The sequence below is a fragment of the Schistocerca serialis genome, chromosome 11 (assembly GCF_023864345.2).
Source record: "Schistocerca serialis cubense isolate TAMUIC-IGC-003099 chromosome 11, iqSchSeri2.2, whole genome shotgun sequence".
In the NCBI taxonomy this organism is placed as follows: domain Eukaryota; kingdom Metazoa; phylum Arthropoda; class Insecta; order Orthoptera; family Acrididae; genus Schistocerca; species Schistocerca serialis.
Genome location: NC_064648.1, coordinates 96,229,555 through 96,245,260, shown reverse-complemented (window position 1 = coordinate 96,245,260; position 15,706 = coordinate 96,229,555). Strand labels below are relative to the sequence as shown.

Here is a 15,706-nt window from a genome sequence, read left to right as displayed (position 1 = left end):
CATAATGGTCTGGCTGATCAGTGTTTGTAGGTTAGAAACAAGAGCAGGCCTAGTACCAATCATTGTGGCACTCCATGTGTTATGTTCCTCCATTCTGAAGTTATTTTGAAGCCTGAGGTACAGTCTGTTCCTGTCATGAAGGTAACGTCCCATCCATGCAAGAGAGACACCATTAATGCTGTAATGCTTTATTTTGAAAAGTATAACTTTGCGTTCCACACAATCAAAGGGTTTGGTTGGATCACAGAATATGACAATAAGATTTTTTTCTTGTTTAGCTCCGCTAGCTAAGACTTTATTTCCGAGGCCTTGTATTGCTTTGTGTGTGGATAATCCTTTATAAACACCAAACTGGGAGGCAGTTAACAAGTTCTCTTCAGTTAATTGAGTCCGTATTCTATCACATGCCACTTTCTCAATCACTTTTGAAAAGCCTGGAAGGAGTGATATAGTTCTGTAATTAAAAGTGATTTTCTGTGTTTGTCCAGTTTCTAGATTGGTGTGACAGCATATTTACGTCCGTCAGGAAATATGCTCTGAGTGATTTACTGATTGTTCATAAAGATAATGCTCTCAAATTCAGCACAAGATGTCAAAACTGTTCTAGAAACACTACAGCAAAATTACTCCTTTTTATGGCCTGATTAATTCCACAATCAAGTGATAATTAAATGTAAACCCTAGCTGCAACCAGGCGTTGATATACTTCATTGGGGACATGTTGAAAATGTGTGCCTTGACTGGGACTCGAACCTGGGACCTCCTCCTTACATGGCAGATGCTCTATCCATCTGAGCCACCGAGAGCGCAGAGAATAGTGCACCTGCAGGCACTTATCCCTTGCATGCTCCCCGTGAGATGCACATTCCCAACATGTCCACACCACTACATTCGTAGTGCGCCTAATAGATGTTTGTCCATCATTCTCATTACTCATGTCAGATTAATCTACCAAGTCCCGTACATGTTCGGGCATAGTGTGTGCGTTCACACAAGAAGGTTGATGGCCAGGAAGCCATATTTTTTAACTATATATGACGGTAGTATCTGTTCCCGGAAAAACAGTTACCGTAGATGACCATGCAGCTTTGATAGAATGAAATGATAATTAAGTGGACACCCTAGCTGTAACCAGGCGTTGATATACTTCATTGGAGACATGTTGAAAATGTGTGCCCCAACTGGACCTCGAACCCGGGATCTCCTGCTTATACGGCAGATGCTCTATCCATCTGAGCCACCGAGGGCACAGAGAATAGTGCACCTGCAGGCACTTATCCCTTGCATGCTCCCCCTGAGATGCTCATTCCCAACATGCTTAACCTTTGTTTCTGTTCCCAAAGGCCAAGACCCATCTTTGGATGTGACACTTTATTCTACCATTCCCTCCTTAAATTCCAGACTGATAAATCTGTACTCCTTACCCACCTTGCCCTTGACAAATAAACTACATTCCAAACTGCCATTCCCGACAGCTGCTTTCTCTCTTGAAAATCCTACCTCTCAGCCCCTTAATGTGCTAACACACTCAGTGTGGTTCTCCTTGAAGCCAGCCATGAACTTGAACAAAACCTCTCACCATCTTAAGAACCTGTGTAGCCAATTGCTCAAATACTGCAATAGTTGTGTCCAACTCCTACACCAATCACCACCTGAAATGTGTCCAATTTATTTCCAATGCTCTCCCACAGGGTGCTATCCTTGTTATGTACCATCAACACAACTTTGCTTTACACTGATACCCACATACACATGGTCTCTCTGTCCTAGAATGCCGCCTCTTCCAACAGTTGCCTGAAAGTCTTTCTAAAACTTCCTTTATTGTCACACAAGCCAGCTCCGGCCCTACCCATAACTACTTCACGTCTGAGGACCAGACCTGCAAACAAATCAGAGGCAAAGCCATGGGGACCAGGGCACCCCATTCCTATGACAACCTTTTCATGGGTGCATGAAAGAGGCATTCCCCAAGACCTATAAGCTCCCCCCCCCCCCCCCCCCCTGATTCGACACATATTCACCGACAACATCTTTGTGGTCTGGACTTGTGGTGAAGAACAATTTCTCCTCCTCTTCCTGCAAAAACTTAACTAATTTTCCCAAATCAAATTCACCTGGTCTTTTTTCAAACCCAAAGAAAATTCCTTTCATGCTGACTTCTGCCTCACTGAAGCTCACATCCAAACCTCAGTCCATATAAAACCAACAATACCTACACTTTATGAAAGCTGCCACCCTGTCTACATCAAATGCTCCCTTCCCTACAACCCAGGCATCTGCATCTACATCTACATCTAGAGAGATACTCCACAAGCCACCGTATGGTGTGTGGTGGAGGGTACACTGTACCACTGCCAATCATTTTGTTTCCTGTTTCACTCACAAATAGAGCAAGGAAAAACGACTGTCTGTACGCCTTTGTATGAGCCCTAATTTCTCATATCTTATCTCTTTGGTCCTTACATGCAATGTATGTTGCTGGCAGTAGAACCATTCGGCACTCAGTCTCAAATGCAAGTTCTCTAAATTTTCACAATAGTATTTCTCGAAAAGAATGCTGCTTTCCCTCCAGGGATTCCCATTTGAGTTCCCAAAGCATCACCGTAGCACTTACATGTTGTTCCAACCTACCAGTAGCATATCCAGAAGACCATCTCTGAATTTCTTCAATGTCTTCCTTCAATCTGACCTGGTACAGGTCCCAAACACTTGAATAGTACTCAAGAATAGGTCACACCAGCATCCTGTATGTGATTTCCTTCACAGGTGAATCACTCTTTCCTAAAATTTTCCCAATAAACTGAAGTTGACCATTCGCCTTCCCTACCACAAACCTTATATGACATTCCATTTCAAATTGCTTTGCAACATTATGACCAGATATTTAATTGACTGGAGTGTATCAAGCAGGTCACTAGTAATACTGTATCTGAACATTACAGGTTTGTTCTTCCTACTCATCCTCATTAACTTACATTTTTCCACATTTAGAGCTAGCTGTCATTCATCACACCAAATAGAAATTTCGTCTAAGTCATCTTGAATCTTCATGCAGTCATTCAGCTTTTACACTTTACTATACACTGCAGCATCATCAGCAGACAACAGCAGATTGATGCCCCTCCTGTCCGCCAAATCATTTATGTGTATAGAAAACAACAGCAGTCTGATTACACTTCCCTGGGGCACTCGTGACAATACTCTCATCTCTGATAAACACTCACACCTGCAGCAAAAATATCTGCTCCACCACAAAATTGGATTCTGTAGAAATGTTTGAACACGTGAGGCAATACTGACCCTACGACTTATCTTAGAAGAAAGATTAAGGAAATGCAAACCTACATTTCTAGCTTTTGCAGACTTAGAGAAACTTTTTACAATGTTGATTGGAATATTTTCTTTCAAATTCTGAAGGTGGCAGGTGTAAAATACAGGGAGCAAAAGGCTATTTACAATTTGTACAGAAAGCAGATGGCAGTTATAAGAGTCGAGGGGTATGAAAGGGAAGCAGTGGTTGGGAAGGGAGTGAGACAGGGTTGTAGCCTATCCCTGATGTTATTCAATCTGTATATTGAGCAAGCAATAAAGGAAACAAAAGAAAAGTTTGGAGTAGGTATCAAAATCCAAGGAGAAGAAATAAAAACTTCGAGGTTCGCTGATGACATTGTAATTCTGTCAGAGACAGAAAGGGACTTGGAAGAGCAGGTGAACGGAATGGGCAGTGTCTTTAAAGGAGGATATAAGATGAACACCAACGAAAGGAAAATGAGGATAATGGAATGTAGTCGAATTAAGTCGGGTGTTGTTGAGGGAATTAGATTAGGAAATGAGACACTTAAAGTAGTAAAGGAGTTTTGCTATTTGGGGAGCAAAATGACTGATGATGGTCGAAGTAGAGAGGATATAAAATGTAGACTGGTAATGGCAAGGAAAGCGATTCTGAAGAAGAAAAATTTGTTAACATCGAGTATAGATATAAATGTCAGGAAGTCATTTCTTAAAGTATTTGTATGGAGTGTAGCCATGTATGGAAGTGAAACGTGGACGATAAATAGTTTAGACAAGAACAGAATAGAAGTTTCTAAATGTGGTGCTACAGAAGAATGCTGAAGATTAGATGGGTAGATCACATAACTAATGAGGAGGTATTGAATAGGATTGGGGAGAAGAGAAGTTTGTGGCACAACTTGACTAGAAGATGGAATCGGTTGGTAGGACATGTTCTGAAACATCGAGGCATCACCAGTTTAGTATTGGAAGGCAGCGTGGAGGGTAAAAATCGTAGAGGGAGACCAAGAGATGAATACACTAAGCAGATTCAGAAGGATGTAGGCTGCAGTAGGTACTGGGAGATGAAGAAGCTTGCACAGGATAGAGTAGCACGGAGAGCTGCATCAAACCAGTCTCAAGACTGAAGACCACAACAACAACAACAAAATCCATCAACACATACACTGACACTGACAGTCTCTCACAGACTGTCCTCAACTACAGCTACCTCACAGATTTTATTCACAAACAAATCTCCTGGGCAATTTCATACTCTCTCCCTCTCGTTAATGCAGTTCTCAATTACAAAAGAGTGACGACGGACCCCTCTTCGTGCCCAGGACCACCCAGGCCTCAAATGCTTCTATACTTGCTACATCTACATACACTCTGCTCAAATCACTGCACAGAGCACGAAAGAGGGTAGCTTTTATCATACTAGTAATTTCCTGTACTAATCCACTCGCAAATAGAGTGAGGAAAAAACAACTGCCTAAAAATGTCAATACAAGCCCTAATATCTCACATCTTATCGTCATGGACCTTGTGGAAAATGTACTTTGGGAGCAGTGGATTCACTCAGCAGTCAGCCTCAAATATTGGGTATTACTTTATGAGGCCACAGCTACAACTTTTTCAAGTTGAGCCCTGAAATGGTATCCTCTCTCCCTTATATCTTTCTCGCACCAACCAGTGTCACCTTCTAACGCCCTCCTAATCTCCGTACCATCCTAGTCAGACTATATGACATTCCCAAACCATTACCTGCACTCCAGTGTTCCTGCCATTGTGATTGTCATAGTGTAAATCCTTCTCCGTGCACCAACCGACCACCACCTACTCCAGTTCCACCGTTAGTAAATCCTACAATATCAAAGGCAGATCTACATGCAAAACCGTGCATGTTGTTTATCAATTAACTTGTGTCCACTGCACTGTGTTATATACATACCTGACCATCACTAAACTGGTGGAGCATACAAATTTGCATGGAAGAAGTTTCTGCCTTTGGGACATCCAGTACCCGGTTGCTCAATATACTCCACCACATGATTCAAGGGTGCTACACAACACAGGCCATTTGGATCTCCCTCCCCCCCTCTCCCCCCTCCAGTCCCCACCTGGTACTGTTTTCCTGGACTCCATAGTTTGGAGCTGCCCATCTGTGACATCCTCACATTTCGACACCATCCTATCCTGATCTTAATCTTCAATAACACATCCCTCCTCCTCATTTTTTTCACTGAGCTTTTCTCTTCTTTTATTGTCCACCTTCACTCTCTTACCTACCTGCCCTCTTTCTGTCCACCCCTTACACTGTCATAGTTCTTAACTGTACTATTCATTCCTCTTCCTTCTAATCTATCTTTACTTTTAACTGTGCCAGTGTCATTTCTGCACTGAAGCTGGCAGTGCACTTTATCCCTGAGCTACTCTCTCTGACATCTCTCCCTTCATCCTCGTCTCCTCTCCTCCTCGCTGCAGGTCTGACTGCACTCGCATCCGAGTTTGCCTCTCGTCTAACTTTCATATATCGCAGATTCCTCGAACAAAAATCCTCGCTCAGTTCTTGGAAAAAAAGCGCAGGTCACACATGTATACGGGAAGGGTAGTGGAAGTGTACCACAAAACTACTGTCCCATATCCCACACATTGATCTGTTTTAGAATATTAGAACATAGTCTGAACGCTAACATAATGAGGCATCTTTAACAGAATGATCTCCTCACTGCCAACCACCATGTATTCCAAAAACATGAGTCATGTAAAACCCAACTCACTCTTTACTCCCACGACCTACTGAAAGCTTTGGATCAAGGATGTCAGGAAGATGCTGTGTTGCTTCATTTCTGAAAAGCATTTGACTCAGTAACTCACCTATGCTTATTATCAAAACTACGATCTTATGGGGTGTCGAGTGAAATTTGTGACTGGATTGAGGACTTTTTGGTAGAGAAGTCATAGAATTTTATTGTCAGATGTAGAAGTATCTTCAGATGAGCGGAAATTGTGTTGGGACCTTGCTGTTCCTGTTGTATATAAATGACCCAGCAGATAATATTAATAGTGCATTGTTATCAATAGCTGTGTTTGAGCAATTAGCTGCCCTATTTTGGAAGTTGACAGTGTGGATTACGTGAATGATAGTGTTACTAACTGATAAATCCTTACTGGACAAGTCTTTAAGAGAATCTACATTAAAGTTATCAGAATCACGGTTTATCTTTTTTTATTGCTGTTACATAGGCCTATAGAACATCAATGTGATATATGAACAGATTAAAATTACCCAGTAGCGTTCAGTACACCCTTACCATCATAAATGATTTATTATGAAATTCTAGTTCTGTCCTGCATGCTTCCACAAGCTGCTTTAGGCAGATGACAATTCCTGATGAATGCAGCAGCTCCTTCTGTTTCCATTTCTGCTCTACAGAAGCAAGAGACTAATCTAAATCCTGTTGCACTTAACACTTATATATCAGTGGGCACATAATGTTCATAGAGATAAATTATGTCAGATGGATTTGATGACTGTTATTCACCAAAGCAGATAAGTACTGTAGTTCATTAATTTTAGTTGTTAGTGCTCAAATATATGATGACTTAAATATATAAGGGGTCCGAAAACTGAACGCGTGGAATGGTTAAGTAATCACCAAACTTGTTAAGGCATTGCCAAAGATGTAAAAATCTTACTGCAAAAGATTCAGACTGTATTCAGGATGTTGCAGTATTTCCCAACCAAATTGTTGAGGCACAGCTTTGGTACGATTGGTGGTGTGGCGGCAGGCATTATTGTGCAGCAGGTTGATTCCAGCCAGAGAGCAAATTGTGAAACAGACAGTGGAAAAATCCCATGTCTCCCCTGCCTAAGAAATCCAAAGCTGTTCACGCAATTTCCAGTAAGGTCACGATAACCTCCTCCTTCAACTCCTTGAGTGCTCTGCGTGTCGAGTTCCTCAAGTGTGGAACCACAATCAATGTGCAATGCCAGGAAGACACTCTGCCAAAACTGTGACGTGCTATAACATCAAAATATCAAGGAATGCTGTCTGATTGAATCGTCCTATTGCACGATAACACCCATCCCCACACCTCCAATCAGATGAAGGCTATGGTTCTCTGAATTGACTCTGTGATTTTCACATCTTTGATGACCTGAAGAAATACGTGTGGACATCAGTTTCAGTCAGCCTAGGAAGTGCAAGAGGGTGAGGTTGTGGATATGTCAGCAGCCGACTGTGTTCTGTGAAACGTGAATTGATGATCTTTTCTGCCAATGTGATAGATGTCTTGAAATTACAATGAAATGAACACCCTTAGCTGCTTACAGGCATTGACATATGTCAATGGGGACAGATAAAAAATCTGTGCCCCGACCGGGACTCGAACCCGGGATCTCCTGCTTACATGGCAGACGCTCTATCCAACTGAGCCACCGAGGACACAGAGGATAGTAGACTACAGGGATTTATATCTGGCACGCCTCCCACGAAACCCACATTCTCAACATATTGTCCCGCACTACATTCGTAGTGCCCCCACCCATTATACTCATTACTCGTGGCGCATTGCCAATTCCCCTAAGAGTTCGGGCACTGTTTGTGCATTCGCACAGAAGTAGTTAAGGCTCACCGGCCACTTGACCATCTTCTTCTTCTGTGCAAACGCACAAACAGTGCCCGAACTCTTACGGGAATCGGCAACGCAACGTAAGAAATGAGTATAATGGGTGGGGGCACTACAAATGTAGTGCGGGACAATACGTTGAGAATGTGGGTTTCGCGGGAGGTGTGCCAGAGATAAATCCCTGTAGTCGCACGATCCTCTGTGTCCTCAGTGGCTCAGATGGATAGAGCGTCTGCCATGTAAGCAGGAGATCCGGGTTCGAGTCCCGATCGGGGTACACATTTTTATCTGTCCCCGTTGACGTATGTCAATGCCTGTAAGCAGCTAAGGGTGTACATTTCATTACAATTTCATTCTAACGAGCTGCATGGTGACCGATGGTATCTGTTCTTTCGGACATGTCTGAAAGAACAGATACCATCTGAGTACATATATAGATGTCTTGATTTGTGAGGTGATTACTTTTGAATGGAACCATTGCGTGGTCCCATTGTGGTGGGCGTTCAGTTTTTATCTGTCAGCCCTTTGTAAGTGGTTGGAAATAAAATTTCTGCTGATTGCTGAAATTTTTTTACCAACAACTGTTTGTGCTGATGCAGTGTCTTTCTTAAACTGAAGGTCTATTTCCATCCTAACTTCTCTTAAAACTATTTCTTTCTGACTTTCCTGTCCTAAAAAAATGTGCTGCTGTGACACCAGTAAGCACTGGTGTTTTGCCACTCATGAGAGTGACGCCCCTCCCCTTTAAGTCCCCTGCTACTAGCCCAGCCAGTTTACCATTGAGTTTTTATCTGACGGGAATGCTGTACCTAGTATAATCCCATCTGCTAACAGACTCAATTGGATCCACACCAATATGCGACAGAGCACCTGCCATAAGCAGCTACTAAAACTCCAAGGATGTTTACTAATTACAGTATACAATCAAGATCTACTGTACAATGCCAGTTGCTCTGTGAGACTGTTTTCAGATGACACTGTTCTCTGTAAGAAGGTCGAAATGCCAGAAAGCTGTAGTAAAGTGCAAGAAGTCTTGCGATGAATCCGTTATTGGTGTACAGACTTGCAGTTGGCCCAGAATGCAAATAACAACATGCTGTGTGTAAATAGCTAGAGAGATTCACTACTGTCCAATTACACTACTGTTGACAAACCACCAGATAAATCAACAAGCTTGACATACCACAGACCAAACATTCACAATGACCTAAACTGGATTGACCATATAAAATTAAATGTAGGAAAGCCTGATGCCAGGCTGAAATTCATCAAAAAATAGTAAGGATATTTGATTGATCCATGAAAGGAGTGGCTTACAGAACATTTGTATGAGCAATTTTGGACTATTTTCTCATCAGTTCCAACAATAAGAAAAAACTATTTCAAATTTTTTTCACAAAATTAACCTTTATCGTTGTCATGAGCAACAAATATGACAAGAAATCAGCAAATGCAAACAATGAATTGTTTTCAGGAGGTGGTTTGACTTTGGAATATAATTTTTAAACATTTTTCATATAATTAATCTCTATTATCATAGTAAGCAATGAGTATAAGAAGAAATGGGTAAAAAGTAAACAGTCAATTGTTTTAAGCAGGTGGTTTCACTTTGGAACCAATGGGACATATGATTTTAATCACCCATTATTTTAAGTGATATATTGAAAGCAATATCACATTTTTCCTAGACATGATCCGACATTCCAAACACCCATGATCTCGTAATGCCTAAAACAAACTATAGTCCAAAATAACAGTAAAATTAGGCATAAAATGTAATAAATTCATTTTGAAACCACTCGTGAAAGCAGTAGCATAAAATTAAATTTACAGTACAACAATATGGAAGGAAAGTTGCTACTCACCACATGGCGGAGATGCGGAGTCGCAGATAGGCACAACATTTAACAGTCAGCAGTTTGGTTTTCAAAAGGGAGTTTCAATAGATAACGCAATTTTCTCATTCACAAATGATGTTCTAGAGTCTATAAACAGCAAGAGGCTGCCAATTGGTGTCTTATGCGACCTATCAAAGGGGTTCGACTGTATAGATCACCAGATACTCTTCAAGAAGGCCTGTCATTATGGAATTACAGGACCTGTAGGGAACTGGTTAAAATCGTACCTCGAAAATAGGACAGCGAGGGCGTAATCCTTATCCATTGCGTTCCAAAGGGCACTACGGTAACAGGTGTATCCTACGAAAATGTTTTGAAGAACAAATTCCTTCCTGCACTGCAACAAAAACGTCCGGGAAGGGCTGCGCGTGTGCTGTTTCACCAAGACAACTCACCCGCACATCGAGCTAACGTTACGGAACAGTTTCTCCGTGATAACAACTTTGAAGTGATTCCTCATGCTCCCTGCTCACCTGACTTTGCTCCTAGTGACTTTTGGCTTTTTCCAACAATGAAAGACACTCTCCGTGGCCACACATTCACCAGCAGTGCTGCTATTGCCTCAGCGATTTTCCAGTGGTCAAAACAGACTCCTAAAGAAGCCTTCGCCGCTGCCATGGAATCATGGCGTCAGCGTTGTGAAAAATGTGTACGTCTGCAGGGCGATTACGTCGAGAAGTAACGCCAGTTTCATCGATTTCAGGTGAGTAGTTAATTAGAAAAAAAATCGGAGGCCTTAGAACTTGAATGCACCTCGTACATACGACGCTAGTCTGTCATCTTTACCTATCGGACACGTTGAAGACCCTAATTCACACATTCAGCTCGCTTTTTTTTCCTTTTAAACTAACGTTAAAAATTTCACTCCCACGAACAAACACTGCAGTAACTGCAAGAGCAGCTACCGCGCTGTCATCTGTTGGTGGCGCCAAGCAAAAGTGCCGTGGCCGTTCGATAATAGCCTATTGTGGCAGTCGAGTTTTTTCCGCAGTTCAACGTTTCAAGGGAGAATAGTTGAATTAAAGCTCAGGCCAATAGGTATATATTTTTAATTATTTGATTACATTCCTATGAATCATCTTGCGCTTGAGCGATTTGCGACAAGAATACATCAAACTCGTTGATGCATTCTCTGACGAATGCTGTATACAATCAGTAATGGTTGACCAATGTGGCATCTACGGCGGTCATTCAGTTGAATACCGTCCTTCGATTTGTGCTCTTCTGCTACCGATCGAAGTGATAGGTGTTGCAGGTTCCAGCCAGCGAGCCAGCCAGCCCGTCGATGTGCAGCAGCCAGCAGCGGTCCCTGCCAGCGGCGGTCCTCACCAGCAGCAGTCCCCGCCAGCAGCCAGCAGTGGTCCACGCCAGCAGCCAGCAGCGTCCCCGTCAGCAGCACGCAGCGGTCCTCGCCTGCGCCGGCCCCAGCCAGCAGCCAGCAGCGGTCCCCGCCACCAGCAGTCGCAGCCAGCGGCAGCAGCAGCAGGAGAGGCGTCCCTACCAGCCAGCCAGCCAGCTGGGTCGCCCCCCCCCCCCCAGCGGTAGCAGAGTGGGGCTTAGGCCCCAGTCTCCTTCGTCATTCTCCGACCCTCTCTCCTCTGTGTCTCTCGTTTGCTCCTTTGTCTAGTACTGTGTTTTTTTGCCCATTATCATCATGTCAACCCCCACCACCTCTTTTACAGCCACCACCACTGCCATTATCTACACCTACCCCTCCGCTGCTGAGATCACTATCACGTGGTGTGCCGCTTCACTCCCCCCTCAGTCCATCCCCCCACTCCTCACTCTCTCATCTCCCTCCCCATTTGTCGCCCCGTCCCCGGCTCCTCCCTCCCGCGCCTCCTATGATCCCTTCCCTCCACTCCCTTCCTGTGCTCCTTCCGTTTCTGCGGCCCCCGCTAGGGTGGTCGCCCGGTGGGCTACTGCCCCCGCTCCACTCTCCCCTTCACCTTCATCGTCTTCGTCATCGGCTTCACCATCGCCTTCGCCATCGCCCTCACCGTCTCCAGCGCCGACTCCAGCCCCGGGACCTGCCACTCCCCGCCACATTCCAGTTGTTCCGATCCCCCACACCTCCTCCACCGCCGTCAAGCGCCCCAGTGGCACCCCTGCCTCGTCTGCTCCCAAAAAGGCTCCGCCTCGTCCCCCTTCCCCCACCCCTGATGCCATGGATGTCTCCCCGCCCGTCCCTGCCCCCTCCTCCTCCTCCTCTACCCCCTCCTCCTACCGCTACCTCCTCTCCTGTCCGGATCCCTCCCTCCTTGAAGACCGGAACCTCACCCTCATCCTTCGCCAGAATTGTCCTGGCGCCCCCATCTCCCTCCTCACTCCTCGCCGTGATTCGGTACTCATCTCCTCCCCCAGCCCTACCCTCCACACAGACCTTCTTTCCCGCATCCCTGTCACCCGCTTTGGCCCTCATGCCTCCCTCACCACTGCCCCTTTGCCACCTCCCTCCCGCCAACCACAAACCCCCGCGTCGCCTGCCGACCCTCACCACCGTGATCATTCGGCTCAGTCCAGTGATCACGGAGGAGGAGGTGTTGGCGGAGCTTCAGGCCCATCCCCATCTGGAGGTGCGTGCGGTTCGCCGCATCCACAATGCTGCCGGCTCCACCCGCCTTATGCGAGTTTTTTCTGAGAACGCCCGCTCCATAGACCGTCTCCTGAAGGAGGGTGCCCTCCTTTTTAACCAGCGTTATAAAGTTGACCCCTCCTGTTCACCTCCTCAATCCCTCCGCTGCCAAAGGTGCTTGCGGTATAATGCGCACCCAACATCTGAGCGCCGCGAGGCCCCCACCTGATCGCACTGAAGGCAAGCCCACTTTTTACAGCAGTGCCCCAATCTCCAGTCCCCCCCCCTCCTGTAATACCTGTAACCTCCCTCATCCCACCTACTCCCAGAAGTGTAAGGCCCGACCCCCTCCTAACACTTCTTAACTCACCGTTCCTGTCCGCCCTCTGGACGCCCCCACCCCTCCCGGCAACTCCCTTTGCCCACCCCCTACCGCTGAGGACATCTTCAGATTCCTCACCATTGTCCTTCAGAATGTTCATCCTTTTCAGAGCCCACACACCCTCCAACAGATCTCCCTCGCCGCCGGTTACGTTTTCCAACTCAAAATGTACGCCACCTACTCGAACAACGAGGCCCATTTCACCTTCTCCCGTCTTGACACCTTTGTTTAAATCCCTGTCATGGCGCGGCAGCACCGTATCCTTTTCAACAACATCCGCTCCCTTCCCGCCAACAAGAACCTCTTCCTGCATACTCTTGCCACCCACTGCGTGGATGCCTTCCTCCTTAATGAAACCTTCCTCCAACCCCACCACACCGTCCACACTTCGCCCTACCTCCTCCACCACTCCGATAATCCCCTCCCGATTGCGCGTGGCGGAGTTGCCATTGGGCACCACCGCCAGATCCCCGTTCGGCTCCAACCTCTCCTTCCCGACCCCAACGAACACCTGATCCTTAGTCTCTTCTTCCCCGGCCTTACCGTTACCTGCGCCACCATCTATGTCCTCCCCAACGCCCCTATTCCCTTCGACTCCCTCTCCCGCATTGACCGTACCTTCTGCTCCTACGTGATCGCCGCCGACCTCAACATCCATAGTCGTTCCGCTGCCCAGTTACGGCGGTGGCATCGGTTCCTCTCCTCCCTTCAAGGTGACCTCATTTCCATCCCCCAGCACACCCGTCCCAAATCCAACTCCACTCCCGATGTTACCCTCTCCTCCCCCAACCTCCTTGGCCGCATAACGGTGGATGCCCTGGAGCCTATTGGTAGCGACCATCTCCCTGTCCTCCTCACCGTTTCCGATGGTCGTCGCCCCCGCCCCGACCCTCATCATGACCCTCCCCCTAAGTACGTCCATGACTATTCCCGTGCCAACTGGAATGCCTACCGGGATACCCTCTCTACCTAGGTCGATAGCCACTCTTTCACCTACCACAACCCCGATGATGTCACCCATGCCGCCTCCTTTCTCCAGCAGACCTTGTCTGAGGCCGTGGATGCCCACGTCCCTACTGTCGCCATCCACCCCCACCGTCCTACCTTACCGCCACAGGCCGTCCTCCTCCTCCGTGAATCCCGCTGTCTCTACCGTGCCTTCCTCCGCACGCGTGACCCGGACACACTATGACGCCACCGGCAACTCCAGCGACACATTCGTAATTTGCTCGCGGCTAAGAAACGCTGGGACTGGCGACAGACATGCACCCGTTTAACTGATACCCTACCTATCAACTCGTCCAAGTTCTGGTCAGCCCTCCGTCGCCTTACCGGAACTAAACCCTACCCCAACTATCCTCTTCTCCATGATGATCACCCTTTCCCTGACACCCTTAGTAAGGCCAATCACTTTGCCTCCTACCTCTCCGATGTATTTTCCAACCCCAATGATACCCAGTTCGATTACTCCCTCTTCCCGGATATCCGCGACCGAACTGACACATCTGTCCCTCCCCTCGCTCCTGGTTTTCAGTACTTGTACAACATTGCACACACGGAACTCAATGCCCCTATCACTATACAGGATCTCATTGCTACCCTCCGCACAAAACGCAACACCGCTCCTGGTCACGATCGTGTCACTTACCGTCACCTTTGTGAATCTCCTGTCTCTTTCCTCTCCACCCTGGCCAGACTCTACAATGTAGTCCTGTCCACCAGTTACTACCCCGACCTGTGGAAAACCTCCCGCATCCTCATGTTCCTTAAACCCGGCAAACCGCCGTCCGCCGTCTCTTCCTACCGCCCCATCAGCCTTACCTCGGTCTTCAGCAAGGTCCTGGAATCTATCCTCACCCGCCGCATCCACCAGCATCTCCGCCAGCACCGCCTCCTTCCCGTTACCCAGTGTGGCTTTCGGCCGTCCTTCTCTTCCGACGACCTTCTCCTTCACCTCACTCATCTCCTTTCCGAACAGCGTATGACCGCGTATGGCATTCCGGTCTCCTCTTCAAGCTCCAAACCTTCGCCCTTCCCATTAACTATGTCCGTCTGATCGGCTCCTTTCTCTCCCTCCGTCGTTCCTATGTCACCATCCATAACACAGATTCCTACACATTTTTCCCCTCCGCCGGTGTGCCCCAAGGCTCCGTTCTCTCCCCCCTTCTGTACCTTTTGTACACGGCGGACATGCCGCCGCCGTCACCCCCCGTCCACCTTCTCCAGTTTGCCGATGACACCGCCTTCCTTGCCCTTGCCCCCACCCTGCAGCGCTCCCAACACCTTCTCCAATCCCATCTTGACCGGTTCACCGCTTGGTGCAACCAGTGGTTGCTCAAGGTCAATCCCTCGAAAACCCAGGCGATCATTGTAGGTAAAACCACCCCTTCCTCACGCCTCCTTGATTTGTATCTCACCATCTATGGCCGTCCTATCGCCCTCACTCCCACCCTTAAGTACCTTGGCGTCACCCTCGACCGTCACCTCTCCTGGACTCCCCACCTCCGGACAATGCAAGCCAAGGCACGATCCCGACTCAGTCTCCTCAAGCTCCTCTCCAGCCGTACGTGGGGTCTGGGCTCCTCCACCATCCTCCACACCTATAAATCCCTCATCTGCCCTATCCTTTCTTATGCCCATCCGGCTTGGTTCTTCGCCCCCCCCTACCTTTCATAAATCCCTACAAATCCTTGAACGCCATGCTCTCTGCCTCGCCTATTGCATCCGTCTCCCCTCCCCCACGCGGATCCTGTACGGTCTCATCTCCTTTCCCCACCTCCTCCTTTTCCTTGAAAGGATACGGATCCTGTACACCTCACGTAAACTCGATCCTCCTCACCCGCTCGTCTCCCCGATCCTCTCCCACCCCCGTCCGCTGCCGCACCTGTATTCCCACGTCCCACCCAGTCTCCATCTCTCCACCCTCCTTACCCTCTCCCGAGGTGG

At 47.2% G+C, this 15,706-nt stretch overlaps 1 non-coding gene across 1 annotated transcript; it reads right to left on the bottom strand.

The window, feature by feature from the left end:
- Positions 1-7,647: 7,647 nt before the first annotated feature.
- Trnat-ugu (transfer RNA threonine (anticodon UGU)) lies at positions 7,648-7,721 on the bottom strand. The gene has a single exon. It is a non-coding gene; the product is annotated as a tRNA-Thr (tRNA).
- Positions 7,722-15,706: the final 7,985 nt, after the last annotated feature.